Source organism: Panthera tigris, chromosome B1 (genome assembly GCF_018350195.1).
Source record: "Panthera tigris isolate Pti1 chromosome B1, P.tigris_Pti1_mat1.1, whole genome shotgun sequence".
NCBI classification, from domain to species: domain Eukaryota; kingdom Metazoa; phylum Chordata; class Mammalia; order Carnivora; family Felidae; genus Panthera; species Panthera tigris.
In genome coordinates, this window is record NC_056663.1 from 17,512,846 (window position 1) to 17,537,352 (window position 24,507).

General features: G+C 37.7%; 2 long non-coding RNA genes across 6 annotated transcripts in view; one reads left to right on the forward strand and one right to left on the reverse strand.

The window, feature by feature from the left end:
- Nucleotides 1-24,507, reverse strand: part of LOC122237846 — a 122,262-nt gene that overhangs the window by 45,574 nt on the left and 52,181 nt on the right. The window lies entirely within an intron of this gene.
- LOC122237847 overlaps nucleotides 1,351-24,507 on the forward strand; it is a 39,212-nt gene continuing 16,055 nt past the window's right edge. Inside the window, exons 1-4 of one of the 2 annotated variants that reach the window (XR_006216522.1) lie at nucleotides 1,351-1,435; nucleotides 4,192-4,370; nucleotides 9,913-10,060; nucleotides 11,998-12,169. This is a non-coding gene — a long non-coding RNA (uncharacterized LOC122237847). The remainder of the gene's footprint in view (nucleotides 1,436-4,191; nucleotides 4,371-9,912; nucleotides 10,061-11,997; nucleotides 12,170-24,507) is intronic. The other variant, XR_006216521.1, reaches the window with a different exon arrangement.

A 24,507-nucleotide genomic window follows, 5' to 3' on the forward strand; every position in this document is an offset into this window, starting at 1 on the left:
ATATAGGGTAATAGTTGTTGTTTTTATGATCAGCTAATATCATGGCTTAGAAACATCACAACAATGACCAACACTGAAGTAGTTTTTGGACTTAAATCCCAAGGTAAGTTTCCGAACTAGTTTGCAGTGCTGTTAACGAACATTCATAATCACGCCTTCCTTCTTAAAAAGTCACTCTGAGTCTCTATTGCCTCGGTGTGCATATCTGGTTTTAAGTCATTTGTAGGTCAGGACTCATGTTGGTACTGACAGTGCCCTAGGACCTGGCCCTTGCCTGCATGTGACATTGCAGATGTTGAAAGAATATGGGCTGTAGGTAGATGTGGGCTCAGCTGAGAACAAGATTACTGATTTCTGGGGTCAAGTATTATGTGCCAGCAGTTTTCATCTTGAAAAGATCTTAGGAAGGCCATTTTCCAAGTCTTGATTAGAAGCCTTTCAAAGAAGCCTACAGCATTATTAAGCCCCAAATATGTTAGGTCCTGTTTTATTACTTGCCAAGAATATGAGCAACGTTCTAAAATAAATACTACAATACGCTCAGAAATTTCTGCGGTTCTTTAAAACTTGAAGCTAAGTGTGAGAGTTTCATGAGAGCCCAGTGAGTTGGCCGCACTGGCTATGTCGCCTGGAGCAAAGGGGAGACATGGAAATAAAAAACGAACGCTTACTTCTAGGAAATAAGCCTTTTCACAAATAAGATATTCTTTCCCCACTTCTGTACTCTTATTAAGTTTTCGTTGAATCCTTTTGGTCTTCCCTCCCTTCCTCTGGTGGTTCCTAGTTACTAAATGAGCTAAAAGCATCACCAGTCCATTCTGAAGTGAGAAAAATTAGTATAATATAGTGGCCCTTACAATCATTTTTTCTTCCTGAAATATTGTTCTCTATTCTGATATTGTACCCTTCCCACTATTTTGGTATTAGAACATTCTTTTGAAATATGGTCACTGTTACAATGATTTTTTTCTTTTCTTTTAAAAAGTGTTCTTACTGGGGGCACCCGGGTGGCTCAGTCAGTTACATGTCTGACTCTTGATTTCGGTTCAGGTCATGATCTCACGGTTGGTGAGTTCGAGCCCCTCAGTGGGCTCTCCACTGGCAGCAGGGAGCCTGCTTGGGTCTCTCTCTCTCTCTATCTCTCTCTCTCTCTGCCCCTCCCTCATTTTCTTTCTCTCAAAATAAATAAATAAACTTAAAAAAATATTCTTACTGGACAAGAGCTTTAAAGGTTGATGACTCTATGTTAATCCCCAAATTTATATTTGAAATTCTGTCAATTTATGAAGTTGAAAGTTGGCAGCCACAACTGTAGACAAACCTATAACTGAACTGTAGTATTTATTTCCAGATTTCTCTGAAAGGGGACACACTTAGCAACAGATACTGGAAAATACTCTCAAGAATATGACAGATGATTTTTCATATCAAATAGGTAAGTAAGTCACTTCCTTTCTGGTGTCCACTTGACTATTATCTTTTTTTTTAAATTTTTTAACGTTTATTTATTTTTGAGACAGGGAGAGACAGAGCATGAACGGGGGAGGGTCAGAGAGAGGGAGACACAGAATCTGAAACAGGCTCCAGGCTCTGAGCGGTCAGCACAGAGCCCAATGCGGGGCTCGAACTCACGGACCGCGAGATCATGACCTGAGCCGAAGTCGGCCGCTTAACCGACTGAGCCACCCAGGCGCCCCTTGACTATTATCTTTATCCAACATTTACCCTCTCTACACCTCTAATAATCAGCTTTATTTGCCAACATCAACTATACCAGTTTGTATGATATAAAATCATATGTTATTTTCTGTCCATATGGATTTATCATTTGCCAAATGCTTCAAAGTCCATAGAGAAACAAAGAAAACATTACATACCATCCATATTTCAAATAACTTTGAAGTTATTTTATTGCCAGAGTTAAGTTATATATAATTTTGTATTCATCTTAATTTTTATCCATAAATAGTCCTTAAAAGAAAGCAATACAGAAAAGCAAATTTTGAAATGAGTTTACAATAAACCTATACAGCGTAGACATGAGCAAAACGTTGTCTTTCAATTTTTTTTTTTCCAAACACATTTTAGGGTCTGTGTCTACAGTTACCACAAATCAAATAGCAATAGACAGAATTAAGTTTTAAAATCTGGGGCAGTTTGTCACTGTGTTAAGAGTTATAGAATGGGAGAGAGAAGCCCTGAGATCTACTTCTGCTTTTTTCTTTAGAAAATAAGACAGCTGGATTCTAACATCTTTAGTATTTCTGCAGCTTTATACTTCTAAGCTATAAGAAAGACGTTTCAAACGTTAGCTGAAAGCCTAGTAAAACAAAGGTTCATTCAAAAATATGAATGTTATTCAACAGCTTTGGAACAATTTGTTTTGATTAAATGCTTTCCATCTCATTAAAAAGTTTGGCACCTCCTCCCTATTCCTTGTCTAATTTGCACAAAAATTCACTTACGCTCTTTTATGGAACGTGTAGCGTTTTGTGTTTTGTGTTTTGAATACAGTGACACGTGTACATTAGCTATCTTCCCTCCAGCAGCCCAGGTACCGTACCACACTGCTCAGCTTTGTAAACCACAACAACGGTGGGCATTGTGTCTTACACAAAATGCTAAGCAAACATTTATTAAATAATTGATGGAACTATTACAGAAGATCTTAGCCAGGGATTTGCTAGGTAAGCTACGGCATTCAAATTATTCATTTATTCATTCAACAAACACTTGCTGAAGGTGTAATGTGCACCCGACGCTGGGCTGGAGGCTAAAGACATAAAGGTAAACACAGTGGCTGGAAGTAAAGGATCTCATAAAATAGCAGGCTGACACTTAACGAAAAAATTCCCATACAGTGTGATGTACCAGCAGCGTAGGAAGCGATGGCCTACGGATGACAATAAAGGGTCCGTGGACCAGAGATTGTTACTTCCGAGAAGGGTATTGAAGGAATGCTACGTGTCTGTGAAGCAGACCCATGTGCTTGCAGTGTGTGTGTGGGTGTGTGTATCGATTCCAGGCAAAGAGAGTGATCTGGGCTTTTGGAGAGGTGAGAAGCAGCATGGCATGTCTGGGGCAGGCTTGGTGGAGGAGGAGATGATACACAGCACAGAGGCGGGGAAGAGGGTGGTGACAGATGAGTCTGAGTAGTTGTGGGCAGAGCTACAACTGTAAGTCACGGGGCGACAATGACAGGTTTTTGTTTTTTTTTAATTTTTTTTTAACGTTTATTTATTTTTGAGACAGAGAGAGACAGAGCATGAACGGGGGAGGGTCAGAGAGAGAGGGAGACACAGAATCTGAAACAGGCTCCAGGCTCTGAGCCATCAGCACAGAGCCCGACGCGGGGCTGGAACTCACAGACTGCGAGATCGTGACCTGAGCCGAAGTCGGACGCTTAACCGACTGAGCCACCCAGGCGCCCCGACAATGACAGGTTTTAATCAGGGCAAGTGCCCATCACTCCACTGGCTCTGTAGAGGATGGTGTGGAGACAAGAGATTCCAGAAGAAGGAAGACCCGCTTCTAAGTCCGGGTGAGGTCCCGAGCACCAGGGCTCCGCTGGGGTCCGAGGTGCCCGGACTCAGCAGCTGGCCCTCCAGCCGCTTACCGCTCTGCCACAGAAAACGTTAGGTTTTCACGTGCATTAACTTGGCTGGATTTTTTTCTAGAAGAACATTTGAAACTTAAACAGTAAAAATTATGACCATGAAGCTGTGGAGAAGTCCACAAGTGATGGTCACAGGAGAGAAAAAAACTGGAAAAAGAAAGACATGCGTACTCTATCCTTGCTAATGAGTAAAACCTGTAGGATGCGGTGAAAAGATTTTCATGTCCCTACATGTCAAGTCTGTCATAAGAGAACATTTCTGAAAGAATTCAAAATGTACCCCTTCAGCTTAGTTGACTTGATTAGATATGAACTGAATTACCGACGTCCACATATCCCTTTGTGTGCATGTGGTCATTTTAGACTTATTTTACCCTGCAAATGCAGTCTGTAGCATTCCCCAGAACCTGTACTTGGGAGACGGCAGTGAGCTTCGCGCAGTAGGTAAGCTTTACCCAGCAGCCTGAAAGGGGCGCGGGGATAAATGTTTGGTGCATTTGAAGACAGACGTGAGTGAGGGGCATAGAGCTGTGCGGGTGCTCTCTGTTTGTGTTTCCTGCATAAATCTCCCACAGAGAAATCCGACCCCTCCTGGGGAAGAAACGGAGAAGAAAGAGCCTGAGTTCAGCACTGCCCAACTTCAGCTAGCCTGCCTGATGCGCGGTGGACCCAGAAGAAGCGTGATTTGAATACAATTTAGGTAGAAGTGTGTGAAGGATTCCGTCTTAAGAACAAACTACAAATCATATTGCAAGTGAGCCGAAAAACACAAATCCTATATTTCCTGAATTTTGTTAAACAAACCTAAACAGATGTATTTTTTTTAAAAATAACTGTTTATTACGGCTAACCAGAGAGTGAATTCTTTTTTGTTTAAGCAAGTACCAGAACTAATTTCATGCCCAAATAAATTACTTATATCTATTCCTTTACTTATCGCTAATCATTAGTAAAACTAGTCATAAAGAGGCATCTTACTTTATATGGTATCCTACATATATTTTTACCTTTTTATTATGGAAATTTTAAATAGCTACAAAAGTAGACACAGCACAGTAAGCCCAATGTACTTATCACCCAGTGTCCACATTCATGTTCTCTCGCAATCTGGTTTCATTTTACCCTCTTAACCCTTTCTCTTATTATTTTTTAAATTATTTACTTATTTGTTCTAAATTTATTTATTTATTTTGAGAGAGAGAGAGAGAGAGAGAGAGAGCAAGCAGAGGAGGGGCAGAGAGAGGGAGAGAGAGAATCCCAAGCAGGCTCTGTGCTGTCAGTACAGAGCCCAACATGGGGTCTATCTCACGAACCATGAAATCATGACCTGAGCTGAAATCAAGAGTTAGAGGCTTAACTAACTGGGCCACCCAGGCACCCCTAAAATTTTACTTTTAATTAATTTTTCTCCCTTTATCATTTTAAAACAAATCTTAAACATTTTCTTTTTAACTTCAAGATTTTAGCATGCATCCCTGTAGATAAGCCTTCTTATTTAAACAAATATTTATTTATTTTTGAGAGAGAGAGAGAGAGAAGAGCGTGAGAGAGTGGGAGAGGGGCAGAGAGAGGGGGAGACACAGGATCCAAAGCAGGCTCCAGGCTCTGAGCTGTCAGCACAGAGCCTGATGCGGGGCTCAGACCCACGAACCGTGAGACCATGACCTGAGCTGAAGCCGAATGCTCAACAGACTGAGCCACACAGGCACCCCTAAAGATGAGGATTCTTAAAAACAAAACAAAACAAAAAACCCCACATAACTACAGTAAACTTATAGCTAACTCTTAAAAACTGACAGTAATTCCTTCCCTATATATATTTAGCCAGGGCCCAAATTTGTAGTTATCTCTTAAATGTCATAAACTGATTTTTAATTGTTTGAGTCAGGACCCAAATAAGGTAAACACATGCAATTGTGTTTAAGATTTTATGATGTTTAAGATTTTATGATATTTAAGATTTTATTAATCTGTAGGTTCCATTACACCTCACTATTTTTCCTTGACAGTTATTTGGTTAGGGCACTAGGAGGCCATTATCCTATAGTTTTTCCCAGTCTGGATTTTGGGAGTTGTAGCCTCATAGTGTGATTTAGCATGTTTCTTTGCTCTCTGTATTTTCTGTTAATTGGTAATTGTATCTAGAGTTTAGATCAGATTTAGGTTCTATCATTATTAGGAGGAGGAGGAGGAGGAGGAGTATTTTTGGCTAGACTTCTTAATGGATAAAGCTGTGTTTTTTCATTAGGAGGCTCATAACTTCCAGTGTGTTGTCTTATTATAATGTTAACAACTGCTGATACACAACACCTAGATCTTCACATACACATTTAAATTTTAAAAGTTTTGATGTAAAAGCTATTCAGATGGATTTTCTGAACAACCAAGATTTGTTGAGAAGAGGTAAGTGCCACCTGAGATTAACAATCACAAAAAAAAAAAAAAAACACTTCTAAAAAAACCATGAATGCAAATAATTCCTAATGATCCCATCAAAGGTTTGTTTCATTTATCCAAATTATATGCCATGGATCAGCAAGCACCTTGACAAGGAAACTTCTTTATGTGTGATATAAATCACCAATTGCTTCCTTATTTAAAACCTGGATGATGATCACAGCTCTGTGACTCCATAAATTTGGGTTTCTAATATTATGCAGAAGAACATAAAACCTGTTTATGCATTATAATGCAGCAATAATGTATCTTTTCGCAATCATTGGCATAACTAAATCTACTAACTTGCCTATAGCATGCATAATGACAAGTTTGCAAAATGATCGGAATTTTAAATTTTAATACACCTTCAATCCAAATCCCTGCAGCAATTAAAGAGAAAACCACACATATCAAACCAACAAACGCCTTTAACTAAGTAAGCTGCAGTTTACAGGGAGAGTTTCCATATGCCCTTTGAGGCTACAGCAAAACTAGAGTCCAACAGATATAATTGCCTATTAAAATAAGTCCTGATCGAAATGGTTTGCTTCCTCATCTTCTTTAAAATAAAGATTTACAGAAACTCAACATAAAACATAATGTTAGTTTAGGCTGCCCAAAGGGTTATTCTCCCATGTTTTGGGCTCCTTCTATGGAGGCAAGATTGACGTGGAGAGCTGAGATATTTATCTGGCTCAGGATTTGGCAAATTTCTTTCTGCAAATGTCCAAACAGTAAATATTTTAGGCTTTATGTGCCATTTGATCTCTGTCACAACTATTCAACTATGCTACCACAGCAACCTTGGACAACGCATAAATAAATGAACACACCGTGTTCCAATAAAACTTTATTTATAAAAAAAAAACAAACCAGGCAGCGGGCCTTGTTTGGCCTGTGAGTCATAGTCTGCTGACCCCTAATCTGGATGGTTCAAGCCAATTCTTACTTGTGTGAAGAAAATATTTTTTTCTTCCTCTAAATAATTGAGCTTGGCAGTCCACACTAATTGAGTTCAACAAAAGGGAGCTTAACTTTCCCCTTCATTTGATATGTGTAGACACAGGTTTTGTTATATTTTTAAAGCAAGTCCTTTGAGAAGGCCAGCCACCTGTCTGAGTTTATTAGAATTAATGAGGGAAAAGAATGGATTGTCCTATGTAGAACAAAAGAAATCTGTCAGAAGGAGGTTCAATACTTAATGGAGGCATTGTGCATTTTTACTTGGTTTTATAAAGCAACCACTTCAAAGCTGAAGACCAAAGAAAACTTGAGCACCAGAGAAAAAAGAGAGAGAGAGAGAGAGACAGAGAAAAGGATTTTAGTTGTCAGGGTCAGAAATCAATCATTAACTGTAACATTAAACATGAACTTTGTATTCCTGTTACTTCAAACAACAACAACAACAACAAAAACCTCACAATTCATTTAAAGTTGGCAACTCACTTTAAAGAAACGGGATGAATTGTTCCATTGTCTGAAATTAAAAATGTTCACTCTATCTTTAATTTGTTTCCAATTAACTTTTGTTACAACACTGATTATTCAATTGTATAAAATAATCATTCCTTGTAAGGAGGGCCTGTAATCTTCAGGGTTTTAAATTACTACATGTCTGATATGCTTTATATGCCCACATGAATGTATTCCAGAGAGAAATGACCGTTTATTTTAGTCTGAAATTAAAAAAAAAAAAAATGTATCTATGCTTTGTCTTGAATTTTCCAAGATTAATTTTTGGATGAATCTGGCAGAGGCTAGATCAAGATTATAGTTTACTTTATCTTTTATTTTATCTTTTAAAATATATAGAGGAGCCTAATGCAGACTCTATCGTGGACACAGAAGAAAAGTGCACTTGAAGTTATGACCGATTCAGATGCACTAAAAACCTAGAGATCTAGAAGGAATTTTATTTCTTAGGGTGAAGTGTTTATTTTCTTTGCGGGGGAGCAAAAATCCTTTTTTTTTTTTTTTTTTTTTTTTTTTGTGCTTAGACTTATCTCCAAAGGACATTTTCTGGAGGTCGTCCAACTTGTTTTGTTAATGTTAAAAAGATAACTTGCAAACATTCAACAAATTATCTAACTCTTGCCATTTGCACTTTCCTTAATTCTCTGAAGTGTCGGGTATTGAAGACTGCTCCAAGGTCCACAGGCCTAATGTTCTGGCTCAAGGGAAAATTAAATTTTTGAGACATAAGGAAGGATTTTTTACAATATATGTCTTTTCTGTCAAATGAGGCTTGACATTTGAAAACTTTAAGATTGAGGACACAGATAAATGATCTTTTTACATACATTAGGAAGAAAAGGAATTGGCAAACAAGTTTATAACTGCTGTTTATAAAATCTGCTGATGATCCTGCTAATGGGAGACAGATTAAAGAATGTATTTTCCATGGATTTATCCCTGTAGTGGCTACAGAGAAGAACTATGATTTTGGCATTCAGTTCCCAAGACAGATTTTATAATGGGAAAAAAAAAAAAAAGACAACACAGATTACACAGTGATGGACACTGTTTGTTAATTATATTTACATAATCATGGACATGGTCTTTAAACTATGTGAGCCTAAACTTGAATTTGGATATAAAAAAGTGTTTTCATCTAATGATGAAACTAGAAATATGGAACATGTCCTCAGTATTTGTTCTTGCTTGTGCTTCTGATCTCATCATAGCGATGCTTGTTTTGAGGGCATTTCTGGCAGCACTATGCTCATTTGTACAGTCTTAGATCTGATGACCTTTAAATTTATGACCTACTAAATAATCTTCTTCAGCTTTGGAGGAAAAAGAGATGGGTCAATAGAGTTTTAATTACGAAACGCCTGGCAGGGACCCTGCTAATAGAATACAGATCCCGCAGTACATAATGCAACCTAGTCATCCTTTACACTGTTACATTTTGTTCTAGCCTAGGATGTGACAAACTTAAGAAATAAGGTTTTTAGAGCACTGTAAAGAAAAATGGCTCCTATGCTCACTAAGTCTGAGAATATCCTCGTGTGACTGCTTTTTGTGGAAGCACATTTTCCATTGAAGCTACACTGCAGTGTTTTGAGATGCGTAGTGTTTTCTGGAAAAACACGTATATGGTCATAGCTATAGGACAGCTATTGCACGAATACATTTTTCTGTGAATATCTTTTTAGTTTGCCAGCATTTCCAGCTTTAACGATAGTGTCATACACAAGTAAGTAAGTTTTGTCCCTGTTGAGTGAGTAAGTAAGTTTTGTTCCCTGAAAGGAAGGGATGTACAGAATTCTGACAGGGCGTCAACAAGTTCTCGCAGATCCAGACCAAGCCAACTACAAGGGGATAACAGCATCCTTTCATGATGTGACGAATGGATGACTTTTAGTTAGAGGCTTTTAGTTGAGGATTACAGTGCCAGGCAAGATGACTAAGTTGAAATGCTTTGGAGAAAAACTCATCTCTGTGTTGCCATTTGCCTTCGAGACATTCTCCAACACATTTGGCCATGGGCTGGGATTTCCTGTAGAACTCGAAGAGTTTTAAAGGAGTGTTTTACTACTAAATAATAAGAACACCCCGCACAAGAAAACATCTTTGGGAAGGGAATTACTAGAGATTTTTATCAAATAATAAGAACTAAGAGGGAGGTGTGACATGTGGTTTGGAGAAATGATTGGCTTTGGTAGAAAAAAACCTCACAATGTTGCCTTTGGAAAAAGTTGTTCCCGATGAATTCTTTTTCCCCCCATGTAATAGGTTGTAAGTCAATTCTCTGGGTAATGAGGTTGTGCCTACATAGTCAGTTTGGGAATTTTTGTAGAATGTAAGTCAATTTAATTATGTATTTTTTAGTTTTTGAAAACTCTTTATTGTAGCCCACAGAGAAAAGTGCACATAATCTAAGTGTAAACAGCTTGACAAATTTTCACTGTGGTATCCAGCATCCCCATCAAGAGACATAACATTACCAGCATCTGGAAGCTCTGCTTATGTTTCTTTCCAGATGCTTCTCCCACTTCTAAGGTACGACTATTCCTTATTTCTCCATTATGGATTATTTGTGATTTTTCCTAACTTGGTATAAATTGAATCATAGAGAATGTATTCTTTTGGGTCTGGGCACTGTATTTGTTAGATTTATCTATATGACTAGAAGTAGTTTTAGATTATCTATTTTCATTGCTGCATGTATTTTATTATATGAATATACCACAATTTATTTTTCCATTCAACCATTTTGCGGGTAGTTCCCAGTTTTAATGATTATGAATAGTGCTGCTATTAGACATTAATGTACGTGGTTTTTGGTAAATATGTCTATGCATTTCTATTGTATACATTTTTGTCTTTAAAAAGCACACTTTGTTATAGTTATTTAAAAGTATTTGTCCACTCCAGTACTGAAATCTGTGGTTCTGCATCTAATGATTTATTTTTTCCTCTTGATTATTGGTCATATTATCTTGGCTCCTATATACTTAGTAATTTCTTATTTTATGCTCTAAACTATCATGAAAAGACTCCTAGAAGTCCCAGATGCCTTTGTCTTCCACCGAAGGGCAGGCAGACAGAGACAGACTAAGGGGAGCATCACTTGAATCCAGAGATTGCACTGGACTGGGGCTGAATGGGTTGCAATGCCAATAAAATTTAATGACATCCTGCTTGCTGCCATTCCTTGAATGTAGTTGTGCGGTATTTTTGATTGAAAGGCCGTTAATTTCCCTTCTCTTCCGTCTTTCCTTAAAGACTGTAAGAGATCCAGCTCTGTGTTTTAGAAATTCCCAGTCCGGCTCTCAAGCCACCTTTCCCGGGCCACTTGGAGAGACCGCAGCAATCTTAAGGACAGGACTGGTCATGTACGTGAGGCAGCTCTCTCCCCTGGCCCGTGTGTTTCCTAAGCCCTATGAAACCGCGGGGAATCTCATTCCGTCTTTTAGGAGTTTGGGCCCTGGCTCTACACCCTCCTGCCAAACCTCAGAACTCAGCAAAGGCCCTAGGATGTAAAACAGCAGTGTATCTGCAGCTCCCCCAAGTTTCCATGTTGTCCTCTGGCACCATACAACTGCTAAATGCTCTTCTGGTTTCTCTTCCCTGTGCTAAACATCTCTGATCGGACCCTCGGCTATCCTCAGCCTGAGCCTAGAAGCAGCAAATGCCCTGGTCACCAGATATCCCTTATAATATTTCTGGAATTTTAGTCAGTTTACTCTTTGTCGTTTCCACAGCTCTCTGATGTCTTTACACATCTCTTATCTTTGAGGATATCTTTCTTTTTCTACTTTGGCACCACAGAAGCATTGGTCCCTCACAACCTACTACATCTCAGAAACAGGGGTCGAGTAAATTAATTTTAATTACAGGTTGTTGTATATAATTCTTTGTATTTTGCAGGGTAAGTTCAATATCTCAATTTGCATTCTCGCAGCAATCCCATGACTTCCAATTCCAATTGGAATTTGCCTTCTCACTTCCAATTCCAAGCAGATGTGCATCAGTCTTTCTATTTTATGGATTAGGGACTAGGGTCCAAAAAATTCAATCTCTTGCGGAAGATCAATCTGCCAAGGGGCAGAGAAGGACCTTGTATCTTTTAATTCCCTCAAGGCCGGCACTATTTACTGCACACCACAACTATTTTTCACAAATAAATACAAACATGGTCACAGACAGTTTGGCAGATATTTACATATCAATCACAGATTTGGGATTAGTGCGATAATTTTATATGTTTGTTTTTTTTAATTTGATACCAGTGTGTGTGGGGAAACATAACTGGAAAGCTAACACATGAAGGGGGTTTATAGGACACGAAAACTATAACCCTGATCCTCAAAATTCATCCTGCCCACTGTCGTGGGTAATGCCTAGAATGTCATCTTTCTGACTTTAAACCTTTGGGTAAATGGAATCTTCCTGAGACTGTCAAAACACAGATATTCCTGTTTTATACATCATAGTGACAACGAAACTTCCGGAGGATGGAAACCATATGCCCTAAGAGCCAAAGTGCTGGAGTGCGCAAAAGCGAAAAGAATGGGTAATGCACAGACGGACAACGCACACATCTCAGAAAGCCAACGCAGGTGCAGGTGAACTGTGAATAGCGGATGGTCAGAGGAGACCAGTATGGTGAGGGGTCAGTTAACCATAAAACTGTAGATGTTATAGGTGAAAGAAACATGAGCGATAGGTTGAAAAGTCGGTCAGCTAGTACAAGGTAGAGAAGGGCAGGCTCAAGGTCAGATGGTGTGGATGTGCCTGTTTGGACTCACAGTAGAACAACTTTTAAATTGGATATGAATGTCATTAGAGGGCAGTAGTTTTCAGTTGAACACCATCGCCAAACCTTCCTATTATCTTGTGTTCATTGATGTTTCATCTCTGCCTCTTGAAAACATTTGTGCTTATAACCCTTGACTAGTTAAATCATTTTATTTTATAGATGAGATCCTGAGCCTGGAAAGTGGCACGTCCAGCTTAATGAAGCATGTCCTTCTTGTCATCATTCTCAGAAAGCACCTCCTCATATTAGTTCATAACCTATTCATCATTAGTTTACTGCACAACATGCTTTATAAAACAAAACAAAACTTTTCTTTCCACTAGACTGTCTCTTTCTTTCCCCACCCACAAAAGACTAGACATTTTTGTTTTAGGCGATTGATAGAAGGCCAACGGGCAGAAAACACGAAGCAGATTTCAACCTAACTATAGTAATTAACAATCTATAAATTTCAGCTGTCTCGGAAAGGGTTTTGGAATAACACACGCTCGGGCATGGGAAGTGTTCAAGCCAAGATTAGGGAGACTGAAGAAGGAAATCCTATATTTAATGGGAGTTTGACTCTGAGATCTCTAAATTGCCATCTGAGTTAAGAAACATATAGAAGTCTTGATCTGGATCTGTAGAATCTGTAAATTTAGCGTCCGTATGCCTACCTCAGAATCGATCTCCATTCCCAAACCCACACCTTTCCTATTATAGCTCTGTGTCTCTCTGTGTATCATAAAACATATACACTCATATGTGCACATATTTGTTTCATATAAATGTATCTCATATTTATTGAGAACAACACAGCATTTTTGTGCTGTTGAGGATATAACAGTGGACCAAGATGTTGTTGCCAGAAAATAGCCATGTTCAGTGAGATTCTTTAGGATTAAAGGACACAATTTTGGAATAAGCTAAAAGTGAAAGACGTTGAGGATTCTGTTAGTCATCTTTGATTTAAACTGTGAGTTGATGAAACATTCCCATGTAATCTTTCCTAGGGTTTAGATCTCTATCCAAAGCAGTCAGAGGCCTTGTATTACAGGACATCGTGCTAATGTAAGCAAAACATTGCTGTGTCTGGGCAGAGATTGCAACCCTAGAAATGGCTGACAAAGAGTCCTTTTGAGAGATTTTGTATCTGTGTAAGTAAAGAACTGCAAAGGAGTTCAACCTTTTGTTTTAATTTTCTTTCTTTTTCTTTGTGAAAGAGAAACAAAACAAGTTTTGTTCCATTACAAAATTTGCAACTAATGAAATGTTTGGAGATCCATAAGGCTAGACAATATGGCCATGTGGAGTTTTTAGAAAATTTCATTTCTTTAAATAAAATGTGCAAACACATGGAATAGTTTGCAAACTTCTTATAATTTGGAAGCAACTACTTTCTTGGCTCAAAATTTCAATAGTTTGTTTTCCTACAACTAATGTGACAGATTGGAATGGAGAGAAGGAAAGTAGAAAAGGACGGTATTAATCCTCTAGTTTGAAACCTTCAGGAGCTCAAAGGTCATGGACTATAGTACAAAGTTCTGGATTGTTTTACTAATTTCTTTTAGGAAAACCATTTTGTAGGGAAAGAAAACGACTTTTTTACCTCATGACACATCATTCCTTTTCCAAATACTACCTGTAAATATGAGCAAATTTCTTTCTAACATCTTGCCTCATGTAGGACCTTTTGATTGTAATAAATATTTCTATGAGGTAGGCTTAAGTCATTGTATCTAATAATCCATTGCCAAATCTGAGGTTATGAATATTTAACCCCTATGATTTCTTTAAGAGGTTTATAGTTTTAGCTTTTACATTGAGATTTTATCTATTTTGAGTTAATTTTTACATATGATATGAGGTAAGGGTCCAACTTCATTATTTTGGGTACGGATATCCACTTGTGTTCTCCTTAGTATCTTACTGAGAAAGAAAACTAACTTGCTGACCCATAGGAAAACCATCCCATTTCTTTAAAAAAAAATTTTTAATGTTTATTTATTTTTGAGAGAGAGAGAGAGAGTCAGAGCGCAAGCAGGGGAGGGGCAGAGAGAGGGAGACACAGAATCTGAATCAGGCTCCAGACTCTGAGCTGTCAGCACAGAGCCCAATGCAGGGCTCAAACTCATGAACTGTGAGATCATGACCTGAGCTGAAGCTGGGCACTCAACCAACTGAGCCACCCAGGAACCCCATTAAAAGCATCCCATTTCTAAATCGCTGTAATTATTAGCAAATTTATTTCTAACATGCTGCTACATGGGAGACTTTTTATACCATGATAAATTTCTAAAAAGTATGCTTGAGTTATAAATGTTGAAATTTGAACTTGCCTTCTATCAGTTGAGAGGCTAGTGCATTTCAAGACGTGTAGTAAGTTAGTATTATTTAATAATTATTTGTTGAGGAGGAATTGTTGGTAGAGTGAAATGTACTGAGAGAATATCTTTGGCTTTTGACTTCAAAACCAAACTGCTACTACCCATTTCTATGACAATGAGGAAGTTACCCAACCGTTCTGAGCTTTGTTTTCTTATCTACCAGATGAGGACAGCAGTATCTTTTTCCTATGATGTGTTATGACAATTAAATGTGATAATGTATTGTAAAACTGCCTTGAAAAAAATAAGAACTCAATAAATATTAATTAGGATTGACTTGGCTCTAACACAAATTTATTTTTAGGATGTAGATCTTCATATATTCTTTTTTTAGAGCAGCTTTGAGGTACAATTGCTATTATAAGCGCACCCATTGACATCAAATTGCACATATTTAAAGTGTGCAGTTTGAAACATTATGCTGTTTGCATCCATCCATGAAAGCACCACCACAGTCAACAAATAATGTCTTCTTGCCTCCTTGTAGTCACTCTTTCCTGCCCCTGCACCCCCAGCCCCCAGTCCTTCCTTCCCCAGGTACCCACTGATTTCTGGCTTGTCATTGTAGATTAATGTGCATTTTCCAGAGTTTTCTGTAAATGGAATTATGCAATTTGTATTGTCTAGTTCCTCTCACATATTAGTATAATGACGCTGAGATTCATGCTTACTGTTGAGTGTATCAGTAGCTCATTTATTTTTATTGCTGCTTGTATTTCACTGCATGGATATGCCAGTTTGTTTATTTATTGACCTGTTGAGGAATATTTGGTTTGTTTCCATTTGGGGGATCTTTTAAATATAAAAGATGTGGGAAAGAGGGATGAGCAGGTGAAGCACAGAGGATTTTTAGGGCAGCAAAACTACTCTATATGATTCTATAATGGTGGACGCATGTCAGAATAATTTGTCCAAACCCAGAGAATGTATAACACCAAGAGTGAAAGCTGATGTAAATTATGGACTCTAGGTGATGATGATGATGTCAGTGTAGGTTTATTAATTGTAACAAATATATCACTCTGGTAGCGGATGTTGTTAATGGGGGACGTTATGTATGTGTAGGGGAAGGGCGTAAATGGGAAATCTCTGAACCTTTCACTCAACACCTAAACCTAAGCCTAAAACGACTCTAATATATTAAGTCTGCTAAAATTTTTTTTAAACATCCATACGCAAGTTTTTGTGTGAACATCTGATTTCAGTTCTTTTGGGTAAATGCTTAGGAATACAATGGTTGGAACATATGGCATGTGTATGCTTAACTTTTTAGAAGACTACAAGACTGTTTTCTGAAGTTGCTGTGCCATTTTTTTTATTTCCACCACTCATGTATAAATTCCCAGTCGCTTCTTTCCTCACCGTCACTTGGTATGGTCAGTCTTTTCAATTTTATTCATTCTAATTGGTGAGAAGTAGTCTCTCTTTGTGGTTTTAATGCACACTGCCCTAATGATCTACCATATTGAGTTTTTACTTACGGGCTTCTTTGTCATTTGTACAAATTTGGTGAAGTGTCTGTTAAAACATTTCACCCAATTTTTGTTTGGTTGTTTTGTTTTCCTGCTGAGTTTTGCAAATTCATCTTGGAGTCCGGATAGAAGTTCTTTATCAGGTATATATTTTGCAAATATTTTTTTTGCTAGTTTGTGGCTCATTTTTTCATTCTCTCAGCGGTCCTATTAAAGAACAGAAGTTTTTAATACTGACGTAGTTAAATTTGCCAATTTGGTTTTTTTGTTTTTGTCTTTTTTCTTTTTGGTGTTGCGTCTAAGCAATTTTTGCCTAGCCTAGGTCACAAATATTTTCTCTTAAGTTTCTTAAAGAAGTTTTACAGTTTTAGGTTTTACATTTAGGTCTATGATGTGTTTTAGTTTTTGTATATGATACAACATATGTATCAACATTTATTTTGTTGCATATTTATATCCCAATTATTCTGGTACCATTTGTTGAAAAGATTTCTTTCCCTACTGTGTGATCTTTGCATCTTTCACAAAAATTAGTTGTTTATATAAGAGTCTATTTCTGGACTCTACTCTGTTCTACCGATCTGTCTGTCTACTTTGATGTCAATAACACAGTGCCTTGATAACTATGGCTTTTAATAAGTCTTGAAATTAGGTAGTATAAATCTTCCAGTTTTGTTCTTCTTTTTACAAAGTTTTTAAAAAAATTATTATTTTTAATAAAAAAATAATTTTTATTCTAGGTCTTTTGAATTTCTTTATAAATTTTTGCATCCGCTTGTGAATTTCTAGACACACAAAAAAAACCTATTGGATTTTTTTTGTAAGCTCATTTGGTTGTTTTTCTCATATTATGTTGAATCTATACCTGTATTTATTAAGAGTCAAATCTTAGTATTGAGTCTTCTCACCCATAGAACAGTACATTTCTACTGTTGTTCAGGTTTTATTTATTTTTCTCATCAGTCTTTTGTGGTTTTCATTATACAGGTATTTGTCCCTAGGTAGTTCATATTTTTGATGCTATTCTTAATTGTAGTCCTTGTTAAATTTCAGTTTCCAATTGTTCATCACTATAGATATAACATTGACTTTTCTATATTGATCGTATATCCTACAAACTTGCTAAAATCATGTATTAGTTCTAGTAGCGTTTTTGTAGATCCCAATGAATTTTCTACATAGATCATTTTGTCATTTGTAAATAAAGGCAGTTTTATTTCTTTCTTTCCAATCTGGATGCATTTTATTTCTTTTTCTGTGTGTTACTGCACTGGCTAAAACCTCTAGTTCAATGTTGAATAGAAATAGTGAGAACAGATGACCTTGGTATAGTGTTCTTGTGTTTCTTGAACTTTGTGTTTGTTGAACTTCTTCAATCTGTGGTTTTATAGTTTTAATCAAATCCGGAAATATTTTGCCATTATTTCTTCAAATATTTCTTTGTTTCCCCCTTTTCTCTCCTTTCCTTCAAGGATGCCAAAGAAATATGTGTTAGGCTTTTTGATGTTGTCTCACAGTTCACTGATGCATTTTCACTTAATTGCTTTTTTTGTGGGGGGAAGGGTATTTTCAATGCTTTTTTTTCCTTCAAGGTCACTAATATTTTCTTCTGCAATGTCTAGTCTGTTATTCTCAGTCAGTGTATTTTTTAGTCCCTTCCCCTTGCCTTCCCCACTAAGGCAATACCCTTCTGAGTATTCTCCCCAGTGCTTTGGAATTATGATGTTTTCCAGTATGACTAGTAGCGCAGGAACTACCTCTTTCTCTGTGTGAGACCCTGGCAGTTTCCTTTTACTCTTCTAATGGTTATTCCCCTTATCTTGGGTGGTTTGGTCACTGATCGGTACTCTTCTGGATACTCAAGGGGCTCTCCACAGATCTCCATAATCCTCTCTCTGTGAAGTAGATGGGCTTCTGTGGAAAGGACACACCTCGTAGAATTATTCACACTTTATAAACCTAGGGTCAAAAACTTCTTCTGTAAAGGGCCAGATGGCAAATATTTTAGGGTTTGCAGGCCATATGGTCTCTGTTGCAACTATTGATTCTGTCATTATAACATTAAAGCACTTATCATATGTAAATCAACGGGCATGGCTTTGCTCCAATAAAGTTTCATATACAAAAGCGTGTGGCAGGCCAGATTTGGCTTATGGGCCTTAGCTTATTGACTACTGACTGTCTTTTGGATTTTGTTTTATTTTGCTTTTATAGTTACTTGCTCCTGGATACAATTTAAGCAGAAAACCTTATTCCAAATTCAAAGCAGAAAGAAGAGTATACTGCTATTGAAAATGTTCAGGCTGGTATATACTGACGCTCGGATTCGTTATTTTTGTCTTCTGTTGCTGGAATGCTAAGTAGTGAATCATTTAAGGCTGACATTTAAGCTAATTGCTCTTTAATGTACATTTGACATACGAAGCAACATATTGCAATCTAAAAATAATTAAGATAAATCATTTGCTTCTATTGCTGTGGAAAAGACAAACTATTTTCCAGCTCCCTCCCTCCTACTGTCTGAACCAGAGTGTGCTGCAGTCAAGATAGAGAATTGGGACTCGCTGCTCACGCTGCACCTTGGTGTCTCCCTGAAATAACCGGGAACAGCACATGCAGCGCGAGTGGCAGCCTCCTGGATGCGAGCTCTGTCATCAGACAACCTCCCCAGATGGGACTGCGTTCCAGGGGCTGCGCTCCGGAATTCCTCTGGAGCGCTTTGGCAGGCAGCCAGCGTGCTGTGAAGGATTAGACTCTGCTCCCTCCCTCCTACATAAACCCCCAGAGGAGTTCCCTCTTTAAGTTTAAAAGACTGGCTGCAACCAGCAGGTCCAATAAGTGGACCTATTTGTAAGTTGGATATCTTGGGAATTATGCTGCACAAATAGGTCAGAGGTGAATAACTAGTATGTGCAAATTGACTTTTCTCTTAGGGGCGGGTGGTGGGAAACCCTCAGAGTTTTCTCTAGGGGGATTATACCATCATACAACAACTGTCACAGGGGCGCAAGACATGTTTGAGTAGAATGGATCATTTGTTTCTGTAGGCATCTCGCTTTTAGTTATAAACTTAACTGATCATATTTCAAAAGCATGTTGTAATGTATGTTCTTTAAAGGAAACCTTTTCTCCATTTATGCTAAGCAAGTAAAGGTTTCCAACTTTATTCTATGTGGTTACATATTATGAAATCAAAAGGCTGCTATTCCTCTACAAAGCCAATGCTAATTCCTTGTAAATACAGATTTTTGGTGAGCTTTAAAATAAAATGCATGGGCCATTTTTCTATATTGTAATTTTTCTTGAAAAGAGGTCAATTCTATGAACAAATTTACCATATTTGATTGAATATATATTTATCACATATTATGTATGATGTGTCTTTGCTACAAAGCAAGCTCTGTGACAGCTAAAATTGTGTACCTTTTCCATTGCCGTGTCCCTAATGGCTAGAGGAACCGGACGCGTAGTTGTATCATTAAATATTGGTGCAGTAAATGAATGCATGGATATAATTGACCTCACCGGGTTGGGTGACTGAATAACTATTGAAACATGTCTACAGAAAATAGTAACTTCATTTTTATAGGGTTTAAAGGTGGGAGTCTCCTCTATTGAGCAGAAATTAACTATGCAGTGTGATCTTCCAAGAAGGTCTTTGGTGGCAAGACACTTTATAGAGAATATCGGCGAAAAGAGTCTTACTTCTAGGAATAATCCTTTTTGTTGTTTTTGTTACTCATTTCTGTCCATCTTGAATTGTGGTCAGAAAATGTGGCTTGTATTATAGCGGTTCTTTGCAATTTGTCTTATGAATCAATTTTTGTCTGCCTCTGCGAAGTGGTTTTCTAACCTCCACTCCCCGCCCCCATTTTACCCTATCACTGATGCTTATAGCCTTTCTGGGTTCTGGGTTTTGGCAGTGATCTCAGACCCTATACAGACACGAAACCAAAGTTCAAGGCCACCCAAAACTGGTAGATGCTTAACTGCGTAGGACTGTTTTCACTTCATTTCTGATCTTATAGATGCTTCCTTATTTTCTTCCCCAAGCTCACCTATTCATCTGTAAGGCAATATGAATATTTCACATAGCACTCTTACAGGATTCACAGTGAATGTCCAGATATCTTGCTGAAATATCGTGAGACATAGAAATCTTTTCTCAAGGTTCAAGGTTCTTTCTCCCCCTGTCTTTAGGGCCATGAAGGAGGGGTAAAAAGTGAGAAAGTGAGTCACAAGTATTCAGTTTTCGCATTACTGTCTACTCAATTGGAACAAGGTTTGATCATGGTAGAGGTGGTTAATGCAGCAAGCTGCAAGATAGAAATTTGGTTTGGAAAATGTGGCTTATTTTTAAACTAATTAAAACTTCTTGATTGTGTACTACTGGTCAGCCATCTCCTGTGCAAAATGGGAGTAAGGGTAGAGCTGCTAGTTTCTAATTCGGTTTGCAATATTTGACACGAGCAAAGTGCCTTTTTAAAAATAATCTTAGAGTTCCATAGAATTTTATCGCCTTTATGCCTTGTTGGAACTAATAATAAATTGTTTATTATAACATGTTATAACTGTTACTTTTATTCATGTAAAATAATATAGTCTATTACCATGATTTAGCATTTTACTTAGGGCCATTACCTTGCAGTGACTATAAAAAGATACTGCTCTTGTCTTCCAGAAGGGGGGATAGTGTAAGCTGAGCGGCAATGGAACCATTATCACTAAAGAACAGGCTATATTGGTTGTATACTTTGTGTGTAGTAACATACTTACGCCCTTTATTTGCAAAATTTTATACACTTTTCTCAGTGTGTGTGTGTGTGTGTGTGTGTGTGTACCTATTTTCCAAGTTGATACATGAATAATAAATAAGGACTACAGTAACACAATGATAGAGAATGGAATATCTTAGGAATTTAAGGGAAAAAATATTTTTCTTACATTTTACTACTAAAGGTGTAAATAACAAATACTGGAAAACCCATATAACAGGAGTTAATAAAACCAAATTTTAGTAATTCAGCAACGACCTCTCCTATACAACACACATTGTACGCTTGCAGATCTAGTGGCTTAAATTTCACTATTCACTTGTTACTTAGTTGTTATTCCAATGAGAGTGAGTCATGAAATTGCTGTTTCCATCGTACTTAAACTCAGAATTTTGTGTCGTTTTATGTAACCTACATACTTTCAAGATATTTTGTTTTACCTCCTTTTTCCTTACTGTTTAACTTGGCAACTGTATAAAGCTTCTTAACTTACTACAGAGTAATCAAGTTCATCTTAAGGCTGAGGCAGGTAACAAGTTGCCAACCATATTATTTTTAAGTGCTTTATAGAAATGATCTGCCCATTATAGCATTAAAAAAAATCACACAGACTAAGAATCCAGGCACTGGAGTATGAGGGGAAGAGCTCAGGATTGGCGTCCTAGCTTTTGCTTGCTAACCACATGAAGATGTAGGTCAGAAAAGGTGAAATACCAATTACACACACTTCTGCCTAATCCCATCTACATATTACCAGCACATTTCTTAACGTCATGAGCTGTGGTGTTGTCCACTGAAAAATGATGATACTGTTCGACACAGAGGATGGATGTCAGGCATAAACCAAGTGTTATATTTTATTACCTTTTAAACCGTGAAGCACTATAAATATATGTTGCAATCATTATGAATTAGTATCATGGATTCTAACTTACATTCTCACTTTAATCCCTATGATTTTAATTCTATCTGGAAATTACATTTGTATGGATTGGAGCTAAAGAAATGTGACAATATTGGAGGAGCAGAGGTTAGGATCACACACAACCAAGGGAAATGAAAAGGTCATGTTTTAGGAAAGAAAAAAACTGTGAGATTTTAGTTTATTTTTTTAAGATTGTCAAATAAGTTTTAGAAGTGATTGGGCTGCTCATTTAGGCAACTGGCTGTCTTCATTGTCTTCATCATCACATCCTTATCCTCACCCTCATTCATAGATAAAAACAATAAAATGGACCCTCTCGTTAACGGTGTAAATTCTTGACTTGGTGGAATGAAGGGAGTCTCCAAAAAGGTGTACAAAGGAGTGATAGTGTTTTCTAGAACTCACTTGTGGGGGGAATTGCTAGAGAGGCCTTGTTTTCCTCCTGCAAGGGGAGGTCTCTGCCCAACACCTGGCAACAGGCTACGATAAAACTGTTCACACCCAGGTTCTGAAATACTTACGGATGACTACTAAGAGATTTTTAATATTGTTACAAGAACTAAGGAAAAAATAGAAATTCATTAATTGCAGGGAGGTAAGCATTTGAAAAAATAGATCTCTCCACATACACAGGCACGTGGCAACACTGCTCGCTTCCAAATTTACCAAGATGAAGCAAGCTACAATCTGGTAAAGGTATTGGACCCTATGCGTTTCCCATACATTAGCAAGTCTGGAACAATTCCTCTGTGTTAAACCAAAAAATGTCTGTCAGGAAGGCAGGCAAGTATCTGCCCCTAACAGGGCTGGAAGAAAAGGACACATGAGCACAGAAGCTGATGGGGTTGTTTACAAAGTCTCAGACTGGTGGGCATCTCCCAGGGAGAGAAGGGCCAGTGAGTGGAATGGCAACAGACCATAAGGTAGAGCACTGCCCGCCATGATGGACGCCAGCTGGCAGGTGCACTGAGGGACGAACGAAAGCTGCTCGCATGCATGGCTGCTGTCTTAAATTGTGATGTCACAGCTGGCTTGGGCGTCACAAATTCCCAATTTCATGCTTTCTATGAATAGTTGCTCAGTGGTTAGTACCCAGCCAGAGGAATTCAGAATAAAAGAAGTTTTGCTACTTGTGACACTTCTTAGGATGAGCACAGAAAGCAGAATTTCATGTACCTCCAGTCAATGTATTGTCTACCAATATACCTCACAGAGAAAAAAAAAATTCAGATGGTTTTCAGAACAGAGATCTGAGAGTCTTGAATATGTCAAGTTGACATTTCTAATTGTTTCCAAACAAAGCCTCTAAGGAGACCACAAAATACATAAGGATTTGAAATGATACTCAATTATTTCACCTTGTTTATAGTCATTATAAACATATCCTTGTTTATAATGTGTGTACATAACATATTATATGTAATTACACATATAATTACATACAATATATAAAAAATGTGTATATGTGTGTATATATTCATATACAATGGAGTATTGTCGAGCACACAAAATTTTAACGAGTCCCTCTGATATTATCAGTAACATATTGATTTTTCTATCACCCTTCAAAGATTTTGTTAAAAAAAGACGAACAGAGAGGAATAGTATAATAAATATGAAATGAGTTTCATGACTCGTTTATCCTTAACTTAAAGGTAGCGTGGGTGAGAAACAGCCTCTGGAGTAACACCTGGGTTTGAATTCTAGCACTACCATTTTATAATAATAATGAAAATAAATTGAGCTAGTATTTATAGAATGCTTACTGTGTGCAAGGTGCTATGTACAAGGCATTATCTATTATCATTATCTATTATCCACAGAATATTGTCTATAATCCTTATAGTAATCCTAGGAAGTGGATGATTAGAAAATTTATGGGCTCTTATGGCTACAATTTTTAGCTCCTCAAAGATTTCCCAACTTATACCTCTAGGCCCCATCACTCTCCCAGTCTCCAAACCTCCATCTCTGCTTGGCTGACAGGTGTCCCAACATTCTCTCAAATACAACATGCCAAACACTGAATTTATCAACTCCCTTTGCCCCCACCAAATTAGTGCCCCCATGCTTCCAACTTCCTTATTTATAGCACACGTACCTGACTTTAATGAAATGTTACCCATCCCCTAGATAGGATTTCTTCTTTTCCCTTTCCTAAATATTTATCCAGTCCAACTTTGCAATATCTCTTTTCATCTTTATTTTCTCCTTTCAATTCCTACCGCTTTTAGGCTTAATAACCACTGGGCTGACGGGCCCCTTTATATTCTTGGATGTGGACATCAGTTAAATGTTTCATTTTGCCTGGGAATGATACCACATCCAGAGCACTCACTCATTTCATACTTTCTCTCTTCTCAAACCTTCGGCACCTATAGCCCTAGCTTTACACTTACGTGATGATGAAAACGGGAGTAGTCACAGAGGATTTCCAGCCTATGTTGTCCCCCTTGCCACCTGTACAATACACCTGTATATTCTGCTCTGCTTCCTATCAGAAATGTTCCCATGGTAGATAAAGTAGCCCTCACAAAGCTATCTATCTCCTAATCACCAGGACCTGTGAATATGTTAGGTTAAATGGCAAAACGTGATTTTTCAGATGGAATTATGGTTATAGACCTCAATGGAGGGAGATTATCT